General features: G+C 39.2%; 1 protein-coding gene and 1 pseudogene across 1 annotated transcript in view; one reads left to right on the top strand and one right to left on the bottom strand.

Annotated features, from left to right (window-relative positions):
- Nucleotides 1-20,562, bottom strand: part of ADARB2 (adenosine deaminase RNA specific B2 (inactive)) — a 439,845-nt gene that overhangs the window by 229,222 nt on the left and 190,061 nt on the right. The window lies entirely within an intron of this gene.
- Nucleotides 6,226-6,831, top strand: LOC119057662 (high mobility group protein B3-like; annotated as a pseudogene).

Below are 20,562 nucleotides of genomic sequence, written 5' to 3'. Positions count from 1 at the left end.
GAGGCTTATTTCACTTGGTATAATAATTCTCCAGGTTCATCCATGCCTATGTTTACTGCAGCACTGTTTACAATAGCTAAGGTTTGGAAGCAGCCCAAGTGCCCATCAGTAGATGAGTGGATAAAAAAGCAGTGGTACATTTTCACAATAAAATACTACTTGGCTATAAAAAAGAAGGAAATCTTGCCTTTTGTGACAGCATGGAGGAGGTCATATTTTTGTTCCTTTCTTTGATTCATGAAATCATTTGATAGATTCATTCTATTATTTATGTATATTAAAATATCTCTTAAATGCATGACTATTCCATAATTTATAACATGTTATAGACTTTTGAGGCAAATACTTTATTCCAAAGATGCACATTATCTCAGATGTGGTGAAAAAATGGGCATGCAAAAATCCTACAGTTGATGCTGCCTTTTTAATCATATTCAGAAATGATCCACAGCAAAATGAAAATGGTAATATTTGTTCACAGCCCATGAGTTGGTCTGAGTGGCCAATGATCTGTGTCTGGGTTGCTACAGTGTGATGTATGGCAGTTCCTACAATTTGCTGCAGGCAGAAATCTTAATTAAAACTTCTCCTAAAGAATGCCTTTCAGGGAATGCATTACCAAATTGGTGTAAAAATAGATGAATGGCCAAATGCCACTAAAGGAAACTGTGGGGTCCCATCGAATATGTATTTGTTTTCCAAGACCATGTTGTCATTGATATGGTCAGGCTGAGGGACCCATAAGTTATCAGTTAGCCTTATGCTGTTGAGAAGATGACCTTAGTACTGGGGAGAAGTTCAGAGTGCCCCTGTCTCACTGCATACCTATTCTCTCTGTGGTTCACAGTCCTAACAGGGCTCTGATTGTGAAAATAAACCTCTTATTTCTCTCCAAGAAATAAGGGATTGATTACCTGTTTCTGTCTGGTAGGAAAGGCTGCAATATTTCTGGGTTTTTTAAGACACTGCCTGACAGGCCTGTGTTTTAAGAGATGATTTCTTGGTCAGCAAACTGGGATAGGGTGGGCACCTTATGCTTGCTCTTTCCTTTGAGAAAAATGGGAGGGTATCATCTAGCAGGTTACAGACAGTTGCTCTGCTTTGTGGCACAAGGACCCCTGCCAGGGGCCTGCCATCCACTATGGCTCACATCGGTCAGTCTCCTCCCTTCCAGATTCCTCAGGGCTGCATGAGGTATTGTGGCCAAATGTTTCCCAATCTGCTTATTCCTTAGCCAGATTTATTCCCTGACATTTTAACTCTAAGGCATTTGACCAGCTTCTCATTTACTCATGGACGCTCACAGATTCATCTGACCTTGTGTCTTTGGGCTGGAAATGATCATGTGTTTCTGGAAGTTTCTGTACATTATGGCACTTAGATGGGGCTGCATCATCTGGTGGCATTTCCGTGTTAATCCACCTTTCACATTTCTAAGCATCCTCTGATGTAGTATTTTTTTCTGATTCCAGAAGAACACATATCTGCACAGCCCCGATTTAGTAGTAATGATGAACCCATGATTTTAGGTTTTTCTATTTGTATTAGAAGAAGGAAGACGACAATGTCAGTCTCAGAGGTTTCTAAATAATATTTTTGGGGGTTAAAACATGACCAGTCTTTAGAAAAGACAAACTCTAAATTTCACAAACAAACACTTTTCAAATCCCAGAAAGAGAATATTTGGGAAGGAGAGACAATAACACAATGCTAGGATGGAAAAAAAATACTGGGTGATTCTAGTGTATTCGGACAAAAGGCACAGAGTGCGTGACTAACATTCCCTGTCAGCTTTTCTCTCTGCAATGTGATCCCTTGTGATACTAAATGAGACAGAAAATATTATAGACATTTAAATTAAAATATGTATCATATTCATATAATGAGGGCTTATTAATGCAAGCTGCTGCTATGAATGGAAAGGTAGCTCAGACATCACCCTTCTTTAGCCAGCCAACAGTGTAATCGCTGGGGAACAGAAAGACACATGGGATGGAAGTGCATCTGTGAAAAATGCCATTGCCAAAGAGCTGGTGAGTGAAGAACAGTCTTTGTGGGTCTGGGAGAGGGCAGGAAATCGGCAACAAGGAAGAGCAGGCAACAATATGTTACATATTATGTGAAATGATAAAGGGTAGTAAATTAAATGCTTAAATAATCTTGTATCTTCAAGCACTTCATTGTTTACAAGATATGTTCAAATGCATTCATTCAAATGATTTATATGAAAATCCTGCAAGGTAGCTATTATTCTTTTTTTATAGCTGGTTAAATAGCTCATCAAAGGTTACATACAAATTGAAATCAGATAATGAAGGGCTGATGCTGGTTCTTCTGTTTCCAAAGCTGATATGTACCTCCCATCATGGGAAGTGAGTGCCCAGTCAGTCAGGAAATGGGATGCTAAGTTTAAAACCTAAGGGTTTGATATGATTAAGAAATGGGAGCATGAAGTATAAATTAATATCTGTTACAAACAGTGAAAAAGAACTTGACTAAATTAATTGCCTTCTGTGGTCTTCATAATTTTGCAACTTCTTTCTGAGAACTATTTTGCATCGTTTTTAAAATAAAAATTAAGATGTAATTGAAAGTTAATATTGTGTAAGTTTAAGGTGTACAACATGCTGATTTGACGTATTTATATATTGCAATATGTTTGCCTTGGTAGCATTAGCTAACACCACTATCATGTCACAATTCAATTACAAACTGGGCAGATTTAGTAAAAACTAGACATTTTCCCACAGAAGATAGCCAAATGTGCTCAACATCACTAATCATCAGGGAAATGCAAATCAAAACCATAATAAGATATCACCTTGCACTCATTAGGATGGCCTTCTCCAAAAAGAAAAACAATGAAACTACAGAAAATTACAAGTGTTGGAGAGGTTTGGAGAAAGGGGAGCCCCTGTGCACTGTTGGTGGGAATGTAAACTGGTGCAGCTGCTGTGGCAAACAGCAGGAAGGGTCCTTACGGAATTTTTAAAAAGAGAACTGCCATAGGATCCAGCAATCTCACTTCTGGGGATATGTCCAACAGAAGGGAATTCTTCAGATTTAACAGTTGACACCAAGCATTCTTGCACTGCCCCTGAAATTGATAAGAAACTACTGATAACAAGGAAAAAAGAGAAGTCTTCAGTGCTGCGTCCTCACAGGAAGCTAACCCTTTGATCCAACATCTTGTACCCTCAGTTGGCATTCTGCCTGACAATTGGCAGAACCAAAGTGAGTGACAAAGTGAAAAAGTCCCAAACTGAGATGTGCTGTTTTTAGAGAAAAGGAAAATAGGATGGCCAGACCAGACTGAAGGAGCAGCACTGCCCTGGGAACAACTGCATAGACCTCACTCAACCCTGAGCCAATGGTCTGCATATGCATTTAACTCTTCTTATGTACACATGGCCCCTTCATAAGACAGTGAGCCGCTTTGTAATAAGATTTGAAGGGAAAGGAAAGGAAGAGGTTAGTGGAGTCACAGGACCGTCCTCACATTCCACCTCTGCTGCTCATGGCTGAGCCACTCACCTGCCTCCCTGAGTCTCAGCTTTCATTGTTCTAAAGTGAAGAACATGCCCCATACAGTCTAATTGGATTGCTGTAAAAACTGCAGGAGGTAAGACACAAGACAGCTATTTTTAATTTGTAAAATGCTTCAGAATGAGTTATTGTTACATCTCTGTACATTGCCAATATCATATATGACTGGTCCTTCATGTTGTTAAGTTTTATTTTGTGATGAAAGCATAATTCATTCATTCTCTATTAATGGAATCTCTGCTTTTTGATTTTGGGAACTGAGCAGATAACAGGACATAAAAGTTCTCATTTTCATGGAGCTTACCGTTTAATGGCACAAAACAGTAAATACATAAATAAGAAAGTGGTCAAGATACACCAGGTGGTAGGAAGTGCTTCACCAAGAAGTAACACAGTGTCATGTGATGAAAATGATGGGAGGGTGTATATACAGAGTGAGTGCTCTGGGCTGGATCATGTCCCTCTGCAAAAAGATATGTCCTAGCCACTAGTGCCTCAGAATATAACTTCAGTTGTAAATAGGGTCCTTGAAGACCCTATTTCCAACTCAGGCACTTTGGGGTTTACCTACTTATTAATGTGGATGAGATCATAGTGGAGTAGAGTGGACCCAGACCTTATATGACTGGTGTTCTTAGGATCAGACTGAGACCCATGGAGGATACCACATGAGGATGAAGACAGAGACTGGGATGGTGCCTGCAAGCCCCCAGGAGATGGGAGAGGTAGGAAGGACCCACCCTAGGGGTTTTGGAGGAAGTGTGGACCTGCCAACTCCCTGACTTTGGACTTTGGGCCTTCAGAACTGTGAGAGGATAAATGTCTGTTATTGTATATGCCCTGATTGTGGAACTTTGTTTTGGCAGCTCTGGGAGATGAGTAAGTGGCAGGGAAGGCTTCTCCACAGTGATGGGGTTCATCTGAGACTGGACTGGGGAAGGAGCTAAGTTTGTGAACAAGGAAAAATTGTTCCCACCACTGGGGACACCAACTTGGCATGGCAAAAGCTGGAGCACAGGGAGCTGGGGGCTGGAATGAGGGAGGGGAGCTCAGAAAGGGAATGAGGGCTTTTGTACAAGCAGGGAAGTGTTTGGGCTTCATGCCAAGAAGAGGCACAGGAGACCTGTAAACGTGATTGTTACTGACACTGAGCTCATGGAAACACTTGACCTGATGTGGTCTCACCAAACCATACCATACTATGTGCTTCCAAAACACAGCGTGAAATGGGCAGGCCACAAGCATATTTTTATAGTTACATGACATGACATTTTCTGGTTCTGTTCAGCAGATTAAAAAATGCTTCATCAGAACTTCCAAACCACGCAGCAGTGACTGCCTATTGCACATGTTGGCTAAGTGATAAAATTTGCTCCAGATTAAAAAATCAGGATTCATATTTCTAACTACCCAGTATCTATCATAGAATTTTTTTCACTATTTGATATGGAAATATTTGTGTAATACTTTGTGAAGTATTAAGTGGTACAGATAAAAGGTAAAAAGTTAAATTCCTCATTATTATTATTTTTGTGAATCCATGTTGTACGGTAGATTTATTCTATCACTTGTTGATTTCTTCAGGTTTGTTTTTGCATTAAGTCCACATATTCCAGTTTTAGATCATGATAGATTCAGGCCAGAATACTGAATGCAGGAGGATGCAGAGGAGAAACATACCAAAATGTTCTGTATCTCCATGAGCCACCGAAAAAGGAATAGGTGAGGACTAAAGGGCCTGAGTTCACACTTGTCAGCACTTTTGGGTGATCTGATCATGCTCCTTTCAGCAGCCCATTGGGACCCATGCCATTATTAATTAATTAATTTGTTCATTCATTTTTCAAGTGTTTATTAAGCACTTGGTGCTGGGCATATAATGCTGTAAAATAGGTATGGCCCTGCCCTTGGTCTGCATTCTACTCTATTATTTTTCTTCTATAAACTGAACTCCAAAGCTTAATGACATCAGCATCCGTGCCTCCCGCTGAAAGTCAGCTTTGATGAAATAGTGTCCTGTTTGGATTGCTGATTGTTTACTTTTAAATAAGGACACATTTGTGTATGTGATAAACTGAAATGGTGCACTTGGTAGCGAACCTCTGTTGGATTACTAAAGCCACAATAATAACACCGCCAGCTATGAATGCTAAGTGAAAACAATCCTTTGTTCTAATTTTTTAAATCTGTAGACTAAAACAGCACTCATGAGAGCAATAACCCACACAGTAGATTAAAAGCCTGTTAAATGTTATTTTCAGCTTGGCAGAACACCAACTGCTCAGTTACTCTTTAGCTCCACTTCTTTTGAATATGGCAAGCTTACCGTAGCCAGGTGACAGCACTACTGTGTCATTTTGGAGTGATTAAATAACTATAGAAACAAACTTACATTTACTCTCTAATTCCTAAATATAAAATGTAGGCTGAACCAAGGGATGAGTCAGGGGGCTTCAAACTCCCAAGTGCCCATCATGTGCCCCAAGCCACCCTAAATAAATGAATAGCCAAGTAAGAAGTATGCCTAGTGAGTTAATTCAACTTCGAGGCAAACCCCACTGCCCTCACCAAACTATACACCTCCCCTATGTTAAAATTCTTGAGTTACCCCTGGTTAAAAATTTAAAAGTTTTGGCATCATGTCCAGCACTGCCCAGACTAGCAAACAATACAGTCAGGATGGCTAAAGGTGATCCCAGTTAGTCAGAGGGCAAGATGTCTGCTTATACCTTCTTTGTGCAGACATGCACAGAAGAACAAAAGAGGGAAAAAACCCAGAGGTTCCTGTCAGTTTTGCATAATTTTCCAAGAATTGCTCTGAGAGGTGAAAGACAATGTTGGGGGAAAGAGAAATCTAAATTTGATGAGATGCCAAAGGCAGATAAAGTAAACTATGATCACGAAATGAAGGATTATGAGCCAGCTAAAGGAGGCAAGAAGAACTCCAGTGGCCTCAAAAGGCCACCATCTAGATTATTCCTCTTCTGTTCAGAATTCTGCCCTAGTATCAAATCCACAAACCCTGGCATCTCTTTGCCAGAAGCTGGGCGAGATGTGGAATAACTTAAGTGACAGTGAAAAGCAGCCTTACAATCATAAGGCTGCAAAGTTGAAGGAGAAGCATAGAAAGCTGTTGCTGACTATGAGTCTAAAGGAAAATTTGATGGTGCAAAGGGTTCTGCTAAAGTTGCTTGGACAAAGGTGGAAGAGAAAAACAAAGAAGATGAGGATGAAGAGGAGGAAGAAGAAAAGGAGGAAGAAGAGAAAGAGGGGGTGGATGAATAAAAACTATTTATCTGTCAAAAAAAATCTAAAAGTTTTTAATGGTTTAGTGATTTTTCTAGGGTTTCTCTCTTTTCTTATTTTAAATTCTCAACCAAACCACAGTTATAAGTTGTACTTTTTTCTGTGTAGGAAGGTTTGGATCATTCACTAATTTTAAATAGTTTGATTCTGGTTAAAATAGTTTTTAGAGTACAATTCATATGCTATGGCTGATTTAAAAATTGCCTTTCAGCATAAGTAGTAGAAATTGGCAATTTGAATTGCTTTATGTTTTGTTACAAAATCAACCCTGCAAGAATATTTCCTCAGTTTTACATATGGCTTTAAGAGCATTAGGCAGTAAGAGAAAGCATTTGAAAGATCTACGCTGAAGGAAATATGAAAGTTGTGTGTCAAGTATGTAAAATTCATATCAAGAAGTTCACCTTTGCATTTATTTATAAAACCTTCAGAGAATTTCAACCTGGCTAAGGACAAAAGGAGAGCTCTTAATTTTTGAATTCAATAGAAGGTGTCTCAGAGGTTTTGCTACCAAGTAAAAATATATTCAATCCCACGCCACTATGCAAGGGACTTAAACATATACATGTAGATGACAAATAGAGTTCCAGCCCAGTGCTCCATTTGGGCAGAATATAGTTTTATGAAAGATTTGGAGCAGACTTGAGTCATTAAGATGTGTGAGCTTTCGATATATCACTGAGTTAGAAACAGAGACTAAAAACCAATCATCTTGTTTGGGTCTAAAGAAAAGCACAAATCTTCTAGTCATCATCATCATCAACATCATTGCCATCATAATCATCACCATCACCATCATCATTACCATTATTATTATCATTATCACCATCACCATCATTATGACCACCACCATCATCATTATTATCACCACCATGTACTAAACTTCCATTTTATGAAGGACAATAGATACATTATTTGTGTACTTTGGCTTGTTGGGCTGAGACATGAAGTAGAAGCAGTCAAATATTAAGGAGTTTTAGAATAGGTCTTAATAACATCGTGACCCAGTGGCAGACTTGGAGAATCTTACATCCAGTTCTACCTCTAGAGGTCACTAGCTTTTGATCAGAGTATGTACTTTAAGCCCCATAAGCCTAGTTTGTCTAATGGATGAAATGAGATAATAATAATACTTGCCTTAGAAGTTGTGAATACCACACAATATGCTTTTCAAAATGCCCACTTTTTCAGGGAGAAAGCCATAATCATTCAAGTTAAGTAACTTACACAAGGAAGCATAGCCATCAACTGATAGACTGACTATGACTCAGGTCTTTGTGATTATAGATTCATGCTCCTAACCATTTGGGATATTGCACGCTTATTGCTGTTCTCCACTTTAAAGATTTGCAATAAATTTCTAAGTAAGTTTGCTAAAATATGCAGAAAATTTATTCCTTTGAGATGGATTTTATATTGGACTCATTTAAAGTAAAGGTCGATTAACAAACTGTTTTCTAATTGATCCATTCCTCTCAGTTCTATTAAACAGTTATTGTTCATCTTTCTCTTGTAAATGATACACAACCACTCATAAATTATATATAATACACAATTATATAATAAAGTTAATATATTATATAAGTAAACATATATACAATATAATATGCCTATATTATATATTATATAAATATATTACATGAGCATAATTATATAACACATATATATAACATATTTTCTCTATAATACATAATTATATATGTATACATAGAGATAATCAGTATTCGTGCTCTTCAGACACTATTTCTTAATCTCTGTTCAACCTGAAATTATCTTTTTTAAAAATATATTTTATTGATAATGCTATTAGTTGTCCCACTTTCACTCCTTCATTCCCCTCTACCCTGCACACCCCTCCCATCCACATTCCCCCTCTTTATTTCATGTCCATGTGTCATAAGTTCTTTAGCTTCTATATTTACCATAGTATTCTTGCCCTCCCCCCTGTTTATTTTCTACCTACCATCTATGCTACTTATTCTCTGTACCTTTTCCCCCTCTGTCCTCCTCCCATTCCCCTATTGCTAACCCTCCATGTGATCTCCATTTCTGTGGTTCTGTTCCTGTTCTAGTTGTTTGCTTAGTTTGCTTTTGTTTTAGGTGTGGTTGTTAATAACTGTGAGTTTGCTGTTTTTTTTACTGTTCATATTTTTTATCTTCTTTTTCTTAGATAAGTCCCTTTAACATTTCATATAATAAGGGCTTGGCGATGATGAACTCCTTGAATTTGACCTTATCTGAGAAGCACTTTATCTGCCCTTCCATTCTAAATGAAAGCTTTGCTGAATAGAGAAATCTTGGGTGTAGGTCCTTGCCTTTCATGGCTCGGAATTCTTTTTTCTAGCCCCTTCTTGCCTGTAAGGTCTCTTTTGAGAAATCAGCTGACAGTCTGATGGAAACTCCTTTGTAGGTGACTGTCTCCTTATCTCTTGCTGCTTCTAGAATTCTCTCCTTCATTTTAATCTTGGTTGATGTAATGATGATGTGCCTTGGTGTGTTCCTTCTTGGGTCCACCTTCTTTGGGACTCTGAGCTTCCTGGATTTCCTGGAAGTGTATTTCCTTTGCCAGATTGGGGAAGTTCTTCTTTATTATTTGTTCAGGTAACTTTTCCACTTGTTGCTCTTCCTCTTCCCCTTTTGGTACCCCTATAATTTGGATGTTGGAATGTTTAAAGATGTCATGGAGGTTCCTAAGCCTCTCCTCATTTTTTTGAATTCTCGTTTCTTCTTTTTTTTTTTGTTTGGTTGTTTCTTTCTCCTTTGGCCCACTCCATTGATTTGAGTGCCAGTTGTTTTCCATCACTATTTGTTCTCTGTGCATTTTTCTTCATTTCCCTTAGTGTAGCCTTCATCTTTTCATCTACTTTGTGACCAAAATAAACCAGTTCTGTGAGCATCCTGATCAACAGTGCTTTGAACTTTGCATTTGATAGGTTGGCTATCTCTTGGTTGCTTAGATGTATTAGCTCTAGGGCTTTGATCTGTTCTTCCATTTGGTTCTTTTTTTTTTTGGTCTGGTCGTGCCTGTTACGTATAAGGGGTGGAGCCTTATGTGTTCACCTGGGCGGGGCACCACCCCCCTGGGCCCCCATCACTGGGTTGTGAGGCTGTATGTGGGGGCGGGTCAGAGAGGGAACAATGGCGCTTGTTCTACTCTCAGATTTCAGTCCCTTCTGCTGCTTCCCACAAGCCAATTGGGCCCTTCTGGTGCTTGTCCTTGGGTAGGTGGGCTTGTTTACATTCTAGGACCCTGTGGGTCTCTCCAACAAACTCTTCTGTGAGGTTGGGAGTCTCTCCTGGCACTTCAACCCCCACGAGTGTTTTCAATCAGTGCTTTTAGGCTTTATTTCCCATTGCTGGGGCCCTAGGTTGCTTGGTCTGTCTCGCTGCACATTTTCATCTGGTTTATCTGTGCAGCAATGTGGAATCTTGGTCAGCCAGCTGCCTTGCATGCCTCACTGGGTTTGCTCCTTGCCACCCTGTGTGCTGGGTCACCAGCCACAGCTCTTTTCTGCTGTGACCCCTCTCTGCCGGCCACTGACCTCGCCCCTCTTACTGGTCTGGATTAATAGTTGTCAGACTTCTGTGCAGTTCAATTTTCTGTCAGTTCTGGCTATTTTTTTGTTGTTTCTAAATTTTTGTTGTCTTTAATTTTGGTTGTGTGAGGAGGCACAGTGTGTTTACCTACACCTCCATCTTGGCCGGAAGTCTGGAATTATCTTTAAAAAGTAACTTTTTCTGGCCCTGGACAGTGAGGTTCTGTTGGTTAGAGTGTCATCCTATAAACTGAAAGGTTGTAGGTTCAATTCCCACTCAGGGCAAATGCCCAGGTTGCCAGTTTAGTCCCTGATTGGGGTACATACAGGAAGCTGCCAATTGATGTTTCTTTCCCTCTCTCCTTCCCTCCCTTCCTTCCTCTCTTTCTAAAATCAATAATCATATCTTCAGGTGAAGATTAAAAATAAAATAAATAAAGTAACTTGTTCTGTTTGAAAAAATTATATGTAAATATTACTTTTGCCTTTCAATAGGTTAGGTAAATTAAGGAAATCTCAAATACACACTTGAAGTATGTGGGCAAAAAATCCACATCTGTACAATTTGAGTAAATGAAAAACTAATGTTTTAGACTGTGAATTCCATGAAGGGAGAAAGGTAGGGGGTGTTGCTTGATGAGGTGGAGAAGGCTCCCTGGAGGACACAAAAGCTGTGGCATCGAAGAGACTGTGTCTGGGGAGGGTGTCAGAGAACAGCTCATTGCTAGAGGCAGGGAAACATTAACATGATCTGATAGGCGAAGATGAAGAGGTTTCATGAGGTTAAGTTATTGTGTGTGTGTGTAGAACAACAGGAACTCTCACTCACCACTGTGCTGGTATAAATTAGTAGATACTTTGGAAAACTCTTACTGTCTAATAAGTCTGAAATTACACATATCCCATGATGCAGTAATTTCATTGTTAAGTGTATGTGCAAGAGGTACTTCAGGACACATAAACACTTTTGTGTGTTAAAACTAAAAGTGAAAAAATCCAAGTGCCCTTCTACATTAGAATGAATAAACATACTATGTTGGTGTGTGTTCAGAATTCAAAATTCCAATTTAATGGACCATGACACAGTAATGAAAATACACCAGAGGTATATGCAACAGCATATGTAGATTTCACAAATATAATGTCAAATGAAAAAATAAAACAATGAAATTTATATATAACTTAAATAAAGAAAGCCAAACTTCATAGTTTAGAAATACATAAGTGATAAAACCACAATTTAAAAAGATAGTGGTAAATAAAAACGTCAGGCTAGGAGGTACCTCTAGGGTAGAGTAAAAAGATTATACTCAAAGAAGGACCCAGGAGGTCCTGGGATGCTGCTATGCTGTCACCTCTAGGCCTGGGTGTTGGTTATAGAAGAGTTCATTTTATGTACACTTGAATTTTTTTTAAGTTTTTTATTGATTATGGTATTACAGTTGTCCCAGTTTTTCTCCCTTTTATTCCCCTCTACCTGATACCTGCCTCCCTCCAGCATTTTCCTCCCTTAGTTCATGTCCATGAGTCATGCATATAAGTTCTTTTGTTTCTACATTTCCCATACTATTCTTAACCTTCCCTTGTATATTTTGTGCCTAACAATTACTCTTCTTATTCCCTGTACTTTTTCCCCCATCTTCCCCTCCCACTCCTCACTGCTAACCCTCTATGTGATCTCCATTTCTGTGATTCTGTTTCTGTTCTGGTTGTTTGCTTGCTTTGTTTTTGTTTCTGTTTTAGGTTCAGTTGTTGACAGTTGTGGGTTTGTTGTCATTTTAGTGTTCATAGTTTTGATCTTCTTTTTTCTAGATAAGTCCCTTTAACATTTCGTGTAATAAGGGCTTGATGATAATGAACTCCTTTAATTTGGCCTTATCTTGGAAGCACTTTATCTACCCTTTCCTTTCAAATGATAGCTTTGCTGGATAGTGTAATCTTGAATGTGGGTCCTTGCCTTCCATGACTTTGAATACTTCTTTTCAGCCCCTCCTATCCTGTAAGGTTTTTGTTGAGAAATCAGCTGATAGTCTTATGGGAATTCCTTTGTAGGTAACTGTCTCTTTTTCCTTTGCTGCTTTTAAGATTCTCTCCTTGTCTTTAATCTTGGGTAATGTAATTATGATGTGCCTTGGTGTGTTCCTCCTTGGGTCCCACTTCTTTGGGACTCTCTGAGCTTCCCAGACTTCCTGAAAGTCTATTTCCTTTACCAGCTTGGGGAAGATTTCCTTCATTGTTTTTTCAAATAAGTTTTCAATTACTTGCTATTCTTCTTCTCCTGCTGACACCCCCATGATTTCAATGTTGGGCCATTTATAGTTTGCCCAGAAGTTCCTAAGCCTCTCCTCATGTTTTTGAATTCTTGTTTCTTCATTCTGTTCTGGTCAATTGTTACTTTTCCCTCCTATTCCAAATTGTTGATTTGATTTCCAGTTTCCTTCCCTTCACTGTTGGTTCCCTGTAACTTTTTCGTTATTTCACTTTGCATAACCTTTCCTCTTTTCTCTATTTTGTGACCATACTCAACCATTTCTGTGAGCATCCTGATGACCAGTGTTTTGAACTCTGCCTCTGATAGGTTGGCTATCTGCCTGTTGCTTAGTTATTTTTCTGGAGCTTTGATCTGTTCTTTCATTTGGGTCGTATTTCTTTGTCTCAGTACACCTGTTATACATAGTAAGGGATAGAGCCTTAGGTATTCACCAGGGCAGGGTAACTCACTTTAATGCATTGTGGTTCTGTATATGGGGAAGGGGTCAGAGAAGAAACAATGCTGCATGCTCAACTTTCAGCCAGTTTTCAGTCACTTCTCCTGCTACCCACAAGCAAATTGGGCCCTTGTGGCGTTGAATCACAGGTGGGTGGGTTCATGTACTTTCCAGGACTGTGTAGGTCTCTTCAATAAGCTCTCCTGTGAGCTTGAGAGTCTCTACTGCTGCCACAACCCTTATAGGTTTTTACAGCTAGAGGTTTTGAGGCTTTCTTCTCCCTCACTGGAACCCAGGGTTGTGCTGTCTTTCTTGCTCCCTGGTTGTTCCTCCCAGTTTATCCACATGCAACTTTAGAACCACCAACAACCATTTTGCCTCCCCAGTCCTCCAGCCACTACCTTGCCTCTCAACCTCTGTGCTCTGGCTGCCCATCTCTGCTCTTCCTACCACTGTGGATGAATGTTTCTACTTTAACTCCTTGGTTGTCAGACTTCTATATGGTTTGATTTTCTGGCAGGTTTGGTTGTTTTTGTTTTAAATTTGCTATTGTCCTTTTGGTTGTACAAGGGGGCAAAGTGTATCTACCCATGCTTCCCTCTTGTCTAAAGGCATTTCTGATATGCAATTGTGTGTTTGGGCTGGAAGAGGAAGGAGTAAGAAGGAGATGAGAGTAAGTGAAAAAGAAAAAATATATATTCCTAAGGTCTACCAACATTTTCAAAGCAATTTTCTTGTTTCCTCTATCTCCACATATAAATGTGCAATTGTATATGGAAACTAATTATTTATTTGTAATCATATATTCTACTGAATTTATCAACATACATTAACTGACATATTAATGGGAAGTAATAACAATATTTAAAAGCTTCCACCCTGGCTGGTGTAGTTCAGTGGATTGAGCGCAGGCCTTCAAACTAAGGGATTGCAGTTTGATTCCCAGTCAGGGCACATGCCTGGGTTGCAGGCCAGTTCCCAGCAGGGACACACAAGAGGCAACCACACATTGATATTTCTCTCCCTTTCTACTTCCCTTCCCCTCTAAATATAAATGAATAAAAATCTTTAAAAAAATTTGACAACAAAAAATTTTTTAAAGCTTCCATAATAGAAGTTTCTATTAATTGAGTTTTTAAAATTCTTATACAAGGTGTTTGTCTCTATGTAGCCCCACTGTAACCTTCTAAACATGTGCACTCATGCTCCTCATGAAACTGCCACCTGAGTCACATCCACTAAATATACTATTTATGTTCTCCCAGTCAAGCACATGCTAATGGATTTTCTCATTTTAAGGTTTTTCTATGTGATTTTTTAATGTGAAATATAACACACTTATATAGATGTGTATAAGATATTCTAACATGGGAAACAGAAACCTCAGAACTTCTGTCTATAAAAACCTGTTGGGGTTGTGGCAGCAGGAGAAACTCCCCGTCTCACAGGAGAGTCTGTTGGAAGGACCCATGGGGTCCTAGAACATACACTAGGCCAATCACCCAGGAATCAGAACCTGAAGGGGCACAATCCACTTGTGGGAAGCAAGAAGAGTGACTGAACACAGGACAAAAGCCAAGCAAGTACATTGTTCCCTCTCTGGTCTCTCCCGCACAATATAGTGCCAAATGCAGTGATGTGGGAAGCCCCACCCTGGCAATTAACTAAGGTTCCACCTCTTACAATATAACAGTATGTGCCAAGACAAAGAAATATGACCCAAATGAAAGAACAGATCAAAGCTCCAGAAAAATAACTAAGCAACAGGCAGGTAGCCAACCTATCAGAGGCAGAGTTCAAAACACTGGTCATCAGGATGCTCACAGAAATGGTTGAGTATGGTCACAAAATAGAGAAAAAAGGAAAGGTTATGCAAAGTGAAATAAAGAAAAAGTTACAGGGAGCCAACAATGAAGGGAAGGAAACTGGAAATCAAATCAACAATTTGGAATAGGAGGGAAAAGTAACAATTGACCAGAACAGAATGAAGAAACAAGAATTCAAAAACATGAGGAGAGGCTTAGGAACTTCTGGGCAAACTATAAATAGCCCAACATTGAAATCATGGGGGTGTCAGCAGGAGAAGAATAGCAAGTAATTGAAAACTTATTTGAAAAAACAATGAAGGAAATCTTCCCCAAGCTGGTAAAGGAAATAGACTTTCAGGAAGTCTGGGAAGCTCAGAGAGTCCCAAAGAAGTGGGACCCAAGGAGGAACACACCAAGGCACATCATAATTACATTACCCAAGATTAAAGACAAGGAGAGAATCTTAAAAGCAGCAAAGGAAAAAGAGACAGTTACCTACAAAGGAATTCCCATAAGACTATCAGCTGATTTCTCAACAAAAACCTTACAGGATAGGAGGGGCTGAAAAGAAGTATTCAAAGTCATGGAAGGCAAGGACCCACATTCAAGATTACACTATCCAGCAAAGCTATCATTTGAAAGGAAAGGGTAGATAAAGTGCTTCCAAGATAAGGCCAAATTAAAGGAGTTCATTATCATCAAGCCCTTATTACACGAAATGTTAAAGGGACTTATCTAGAAAAAAGAAGATCAAAACTATGAACACTAAAATGACAACAAACCCACAACTGTCAACAACTGAACCTAAAACAGAAACAAAAACAAAGCAAGCAAACAACCAGAACAGAAACAGAATCACAGAAATGGAGATCACATAGAGGGTTAGCAGTGAGGAGTGGGAGGGGAAGATGGGGGAAAAAGTACAGGGAATAAGAAGAGTAATTGGTATGTACAAAATAGACAGACAGAGACTCAGAATAGTGTAGGAAATGGAGAAACCAATGAAGTTATATGTACAACCCATGGACATGAACCAAGATAGGGAGGATGGTGGTGGGAGGGAAGTGCAGGGCAGAGGGGAATAAAAGGGGCAAAAAAATGGGACAACTGTAAAAACATCAATAAAATATTTAAAAAGAAGAAATGCCTTTAGATAGGTTCTTACAAATGTATTTTTCTGTCTGTGAAAATGGCTTACATCTTTAATTAGATTTTATGGAAAACACACCCTTTCCCATTAGTCTGCAGATAACAATCTTCTCAGTCACTCCCACTTATTCAGTATCTTCTGTGGGAGTAGAGATGCTGTCTGTAGCCAAAATGGCCACACTGGAGCCTCCAATTTAGATTCCATCACTCTGATTGTCACCTCCTCTAAGATAATTAATTTTTAGTTATGTTGTTACTAAAGTTAAAAAATGGCTTCTCTGGGTACAAGAAGACTCAATTTCATCTTCATCTGTCAGGTACCCCCCAGCAGCATGCTGAGAGGAGCAAATAACCAATCCAGCTTCTAAGCAGGTGTAAAACTATCTCTCAATATCAGGTCTTAATAAAGCTCAACTTTAAGCTACCAACACATGAATACAACTTATATATAATTGAAGGGGAAGATTTATGAAGTAGAGCTAGAGAAAGTCTGACTTGAAGTTTTTAAGCGTCTAAAGGTTAGATACTTAGAAGAAACCACTGAGAAAGAATATGAAAAACTCTAGCCCTAATTTCAAGAGAAAACTTCAAATAGAAGATAATAAATTCTAGCTATTACTGTTCATGATAAAAATAAAATTATCCTCATAGTTTTCAAAATATCTCTTAACAAGTTTCCCATAGAACACACAAATACTACAGTAAAAACTAATGAGTTTCTACCCTGTGAGTCTTCTAGAATTTACTAATGAATAAGTTTGATTATTTAGACTTGGGCTCTTCATAAAATCACAGGGGTATTCCCCCATCTAAACCAAAATAGACACATTAGTGTAAAATGAACTCAGGAAATTACTTAACACTTGTATTTCAATATCTAAAAAATAAACTACTATTATTCTGTGGGAAAGGACTATGCCCACGCATCTCTCATCACTCTCATAATTCAATATCTATTTCTCCCCACTCATCACACAACTCTAATCACTGGTCAGTCATTACACATCTCTCATCAGTTATCACTTGTCACTCCTCTCCCATCTCTTATCTCTTATCTCTCATCTCTCAGTTCTCATCACTCACCAATCACCACTCAATGCAGATCTCTCCTCACTCACACATCACCTATAACCCATTCCCCAACATGCATCACCCTTCACTCATATCTTGTATCTTATCACTCATTTGTAACCACTTCCTTCTTGTTTCTCCTATCTCATTACTATCACTCATGACTCATCATTCTTTTCACATCACCCATCAGTCATTTCCCAACACCATTACTCATCTCCAAACACCGTAACTCATCACCCAACACCCATCACTTTTCAGTCAACACCTTATCCAATCAACCAGTACCATTGCTCATCTTCTGATACCCTTCTCTCTTCACCCAACACCATTTCACATTATCCATCATACATCATCCAGCACCAGCTCTCATCATCCAGCACAATCTCTCATCACCCAGCACCATCACTCATCACCCAGCACCATCACTCATCACCAAGAACCATCACTCATCACCCAGAAACATCACTCATTATGCAACACCCATTTGTCATCCTCACCTCTCTAATCTGTCATTTCTCACTTCTCATGTTTCATTCCTCTTCTTTCATCAGTCAGTCACGAATACCTTCCTGTCCACATGAAGTGACTTCTATATTCCTTTAACCCTTACTCAGGAGATATTTAAAATGACAACCCACAGGGTACATGTAGCACACACTACATATTTTGTTTTGCATTATCATATACTCTATTTGGATTTTTACCTAAAAAGGATAGATATTTGTCTCTTTTGTAAACTGGAGTTATTTCAAATTTTTTTTTTTTTTTAATTTTTTTTTTTTTTTTTTAGGTTGTGTTGGGGGGGGGGGGGCCGCCGGCTGCGGGCTCACTCTGTCTCTTCTTAAGTGGCTACACATGAGTCAGCTCTGAGTCTCAATTTCCCACAATGACACCCACCTTTGTATCCACACCCCCACCACTCTCTATCTAGTTGTCTGGTGCTTCTTGTTATTTTGTTTATCTGCCGGTGTTGAAAGAGCTTTTAACTTAACTCTGTGTTACATGAATCAAAGTCCTGTGTGCATGTCTCTGTTTAGGAAGTAGAGACTGGAACTAGCATTGTTGCACAGTAATGATTTCAGTCAAAATTCTACCTCTGTAGCTCTCACGGAGCGTTGCATGACACAAACAACCTAAGCACAAACCAAACCCAGTCTTGATTCTTCTAGATTGGTCTAAATGTTAACTTAATTGTTGATTCAGAATAATAATATAATTAATTATACAGTATCTTTCCTCATTTAGAAATATAACACAAAAGGATAAAAACAATATGGGAGTGAGCTGTAGCAAAGAAAATTTCGATTTAGGCCAATAAAATGGGAGTAAAATAATCATACTGCAGTAGTATTGTAATTCTGCCCAGCTGTTAGAGGTGGGCTGCACCTTTAGATAAGAGCTTCCTAGGTGATGACCAAGGCAAAGGAATTATGATTTCTGACAAGATTCACAATAATCATGAAATAAAAACAAAACACTTGTTTTGGAAAAGCCCAGGGTTTTGCTGACCCTGACATCTGGAGGCAGATTCTGTAAATATGGCTCTTTAAAGAGGTGAAGAGAGCTGTGCTTGAAAAGCTTAAACAGTTCTGTAATTTGATTACAAAAACACAGGGGCTTGTAATTTGATATCTTTACAAAGGCAAACCTTTTGGTGTTCTTGGAATGTGCACAGAATTTGGTGAGCACATGTAATTTAAGCATGCATAGTTTTTTTCAGGTTCCCAAAGGCAATCTTCTGCAAAATGCATTCAACACACCACTTGCATCATTATCATGTAGGTAGCTTCACAAAACACAGGGTCCTGGGTCCACCAAAAAAGAGAATCACTGAAGATGGAATCCAGGAATCTGCATTTTAATAAATGGCTCGTGAGACTAGTCTCCCTGACATTAGAATGGCTTTTTCTCTGCGTACACATACATGCAATCTTTAGTTCAGTTAAAAACAAACAAACAAAAAAAGGTGAACAACAACTGACAGAGAAGCAATTCCCTAGAGGGGTCCTGTCCAGACAGCTCAAATATATCATTCTCCAGGAGTCTGTTTTGATCCAAGGGTAAAATGTAAAGTAAGGGGAATTTATGGACTTCTGCCCTTCAGACAGCCCTTCATAAATGTTATTTCTCCCCACAGGGCATTTCAGGAGGATTGGGAAACAGAATTCAAGGTTTTCTTTCCTGACAAGGACCTTGTAGTTTGGAAATTCAGTCAATTAACTGAGGACAAAACCATTTGATTTGTTCATCCACTGGGTAGAGGGCAAGATTAAGATTTTATTCTGTCCTTTCTAGGAACTCTGCTGGACTGAATAGGCACCACTGTCCCCGATCCCAGAACAGGCCAGTGATAAATGCTGCACTTTGGGAATAGCTTGATGAGATCTGAAATGAAAACCATGGCAATGAGGCAGTTCCAGAGCAGAGAAGCCCCGGCCTGGCACCTGGTCAGCCAGCAGGAAAGCGTGCCTGTGGAATCTGCTTGTGAGTCATCGAGCACCAACCCATCATTCTCACAAAGGCAGAATACTGCGCATTTGCCAGCCGCAACTGGGGGTGGCTGGTGGTCCTTGTGGAAATGTCTGCCCCCAGGTTGGGTCCTTTGATACTCCCTTATCCGCAGCTGCTGGCCAGTCATGCTAATGATGCATGACTTCCGGAAACATTTCACACTGTGTCTTTTATTTTCTATTTCATGCATCCACACCAGGAAAGAAGATTTAATACTATATTATGGAGAAATATATGGACATGCACAGGTGGACCCTTAGTCTCTTTCTCCAAAGAGAAAATGTGGTTTTGCAAACCACATGCCTCCTTCAAAATGCTGAAGTTCTCTCTGAGCTTCCTCTCACCCCTCCTGACTCTGACAATCAGACCTAGGATGGAAGAAATGAATGTACTTTTTTTTGTCTCTGAAAAGGAGTTAAGATACCACAAGCTGTGACCCCTACACCCACTTGCGGGGCCTCCTGCCTGGCTTCCTGTGGCACCGTCGGGCCTGCCCGCACACACTGAGTCGGAACTAGCTCACTGCAGTGAGCTCCACCCGGGGGGACTGCGACAGGTTCACTGCTTTAAATCATCCATTTCCCAACCTGTATAAACGTGATGTTCATTTTCTCTCCTCACAACCCCTGTCACTTAGAAAAAGAAATGGGATCATGGTGTCTGATTATTGCATAAAAATAATCTTTATGCATGCAAGAAGAAATTATTTCTCAATAAATTGTGTTAAGATGTCTGTATTTCTGATAGGTCTTAGTAATAGCATAACCATATAAAGTCATTTCTTTTCTCCCACCATTTTACTCATATCCCTATATTATTTTTTTTGCTGCAATCTAGTGCGTTATCTTAATTATGTTATCTTAATTTAAAAATTTTAATATAGTTATTTATTGGAAGTATTGGGGTGATTTTGGTTAACAAAAT

Source organism: Artibeus jamaicensis, unplaced genomic scaffold (genome assembly GCF_021234435.1).
Source record: "Artibeus jamaicensis isolate MK-2021 breed Jamaican fruit bat unplaced genomic scaffold, CSHL_Jam_final contig_426, whole genome shotgun sequence".
Classification (NCBI taxonomy): domain Eukaryota; kingdom Metazoa; phylum Chordata; class Mammalia; order Chiroptera; family Phyllostomidae; genus Artibeus; species Artibeus jamaicensis.
The sequence above is the reverse complement of the archived record's forward strand: the minus strand, read 5'-3'. Positions and strand labels throughout refer to the sequence as shown.